The following is a 3,331-nucleotide window of genomic DNA, read 5'->3' as shown; positions in this document are numbered from 1 at the left end:
GTACTTTCTTGAGAAATCCTCCTTGGTCGGGAAATTGGCAAAGTGGCAAGTCTTGTTATCTGAATTTGACATCAGAAGTTCATCCCAAAAGTCAGTCAAAGGACGAGCAATAGCAGACATGTCGGCAGAAAATTCGCAGAATATTGCTAGTCCCGAAGAACAACTTGATGATCATATATTGACACTAGTCGACGATAAATGGATCATATATTTTGATGGTGCAACCAACTTATCTGGATCAGGAACTGTGGCGGTACTGATCTTCCCAGAAGGCCAACACTATCCGGTATCTGCGAAATTGGTATTTCCATGCACCAATAACATCGCTGAATATGAAGCATGCATTCTCGGCTTACAATTAGCCCTTTCAATGAAGGTAAAAAGGTTGCAAGTATATGGAGATTCTATGCTCATTAATTTTGCAAACAACTGGTGAATGGCAAACTCGAGATGCCAAGCTAATTCCTTATCACAGATACTTAGAAGAGATGATAGAAAGTTTTGAAGAAGTAACATTCGATTATCTCCCAAGAACTCAGAGTCATTTTGCAAATGCTCTGGCAACTTTGTCATCCTTACTATAAGCTGAGAATGGTATGGATATAAAATCATTGAGAATCAATATTCTTGAACAACTAGCTCATTGCATGATGATCTAAGCAGAGTTCGACAACGAACCATGGTATCATGACATCAAAAGATATCTTCAATCAGGAGAATTTCCTGAAGAAACCCAATCAGGTGACAGGAAATTTATAAGGAAGGTAGCCAACAAATTCTTCCTCAGTGGTCAAACCCTCTACAAGAAATCATTTGATTCAACCCTGTTAAGATGTGTGAATGCTACAGAAGCTGAACAAATCATGAAAGAAATTCACGAAGGTGAATGTGGACCACACATGAATGGACATCTTCTAGCCCGAAAAATTATGAGGTTGGGATACTATTGGATGACAATGGAATCAGATTGCATCCAACACTTGAGATGTTGCCGTCAATGTCAAGTTTATGGAGACAAAATTAATGCACCGCCAAATGAGCTACATCAAATATCTAAGCCATGGCCATTTTCAATGTGGGGCATTAATATGATTGGTCCAATCAACCCCAAGGCTTCAAATGGGCACCGGTTTATCCTGGTTGCTATTGACTATTTCACTAAATGGATTGAAGCAAACTCCAACATGAATGTTACTGCCAAGAATGTCGTAAGATTCATTAGGTGGGACATCATTGCTAGGTATGGAGTTTCAGAAGCAATAATTACGGACAATGGTTCAAACCTAAACAACAAGATCGTGGATGATTTACTTGAATACTTCCACATCCGACATCTGAACTCATCTCCATATCGCCCACAAATGAATGTAGCAGTTGAAGCAGCAAATAAGAATATCAAAAAGATACTGGCCAAGACAGCCGAAAATTATCGTGATTGGCACGAAAGGTTACCATATGCTCTGATAGCATACCAAACTTCAATTTCAACATCAACTGGAGCAACCCCATTTTCCTTGGTTTATGGAATGGAAGCAGTGCTAGCTGTTGAAGTAGAAATTTCTTCATTAAGGATACTATCCCAGTTGAAGCTTACAGAAGCTGAGTGGATTCAACAAAGATATGAACAACTCAACATGATCGATGAAAAGAGATTAAGAGCTATATGCCATGGGCAAGCTTATCAGAGAAGAGTGGCTAAATCCTTTAATCGAAAAGTGAAACTGAGAAATTTCAAAACAGAGGATTTAGTAGTGAAGAAAGTCATCTTCAACAATTCAGATTCTCGTAGCAAATTCACTCCGAATTATGAAGGTCCATACATTGTCAAGAAAGTTCTTCCCGGAGGAGCATTGATTCTGGTAGATATGGCAGGAACATAATTGGCCTATCCTGTAAATGCCCATGCTGTCAAGATTTTCTACCCATGAAATAAAGACGAACATTCAAGAAAAGATTCGGGTTACTTTAGAACATGTGCATATCATGCATATCATGCACACCTTGCATTTTATGAACATGTTTATCTATTTTGCAGAAGAAAACAAAAAGAATTCGAATCAGTTGATGATTTTAGAATCCCCAATGGAGTTATCAAATAGTAGAAGGAAGTATTATTTTCAATTCAATTTTCCATTGATAGCCTCTAATGTGTTTTCCTTTTTATCATCCCCAGGAAGACAAAAAAAAGGGAGCAACAAAAGAAGAATCCCCAGTGGAAATAAAGTAAAAACATGCAAACAAGAGTGTTGACACCTAAATTTTGCTCAATCATTTAGGATTTAACTGCATAGAAAATTAGGGATTAGTTTTTAACCCCTGAACAAAAATATTTTCGTTAAGATTGCATGGCATATAGTTATTAGGTGCATATGCATTAATAGGGTCTATTAGAACTTTTTTTTTTCTAATTATAAAAATTGTAATAATTAAAAATATAGTAAAAAAAAATAAACAAAGAAGAAGAAGAAGATTCGAGCCAGTTTGACCCGGCCCGTCCTACCTGAGCCCATTCCCTTCCTTTCTTTCCTTGGCCTATTTCTCATATTTTGTTTAATCTTGGCCCAGCCCATGGCTTTCTCAGCCCATAGCTCATTTTCTCTCTCTTCCTCTCTCGCTCCCCGCATGCGTTGATCGAGACAAAGAAGCGAGAGCGAGGCGGCGTGACAGCGATCAATGGCGGCTTCGAGCTGAAAATAGAAAGAAAAGGAGCTGGCTTAGCTGACTGACCCGAGGCCGTTTTGGAGGGACGCCAAAGAGAGAGGACCGGCGGGAATCTAAAAGGAGGAGGCTTGGCAAGAGATACAGGGGGATAGGAGATTGAGAAGAAAAGGGAAGAACAGTGAAAGTTACCGAAAAGAAAAAACAGAGACAGGGAGGAGAAAAAAGAGAGGTTTTTGGGGGGAAACAGAGAGGAGAAAGGAGGTAAAAGGAGAGAGTTTGAAGAGAGAAAGAGGAGACCGTGAGCGAGCTGAGGGGAGTCGGGGAGACCCGAGTCTCGCCTGCTCGCCGGAGGGCCGCCTGAGCCGTCGCCGAACTCCCCCGGTCGTCGCGCCTTGCTCCGGTTGGCCCTGAACCAGGTGGGTCTCTTTTTTTCATCCCCGTTTCGCTTCCTCCCTCGCTCTCGGGTGCCGGCACACCGAGCCTATTCGATGGTCGCCCAAAGACCGCAAGACGAGGAAAATGCTTCTTTTCACCTTCAGGACGTGTTCTTGAGCGATTTCTATCAAGAAAAACCTTTGAATCCCGCTGAAATCCACTTAGAAACCCTTAGTTTTAGGCACATTCCACTTGTTCAATGAAATGCCCGAATGAAAACCTAAACCGCAATCAC

This window comes from Syzygium oleosum, unplaced genomic scaffold (assembly GCF_021117445.2).
Source record: "Syzygium oleosum isolate NSW1041296 unplaced genomic scaffold, Sole_v2.1 Sole_v2.02, whole genome shotgun sequence".
Taxonomy (NCBI): Eukaryota; Viridiplantae; Streptophyta; class Magnoliopsida; order Myrtales; family Myrtaceae; genus Syzygium; species Syzygium oleosum.
The sequence above is the reverse complement of the archived record's forward strand: the minus strand, read 5'-3'. Positions refer to the sequence as shown.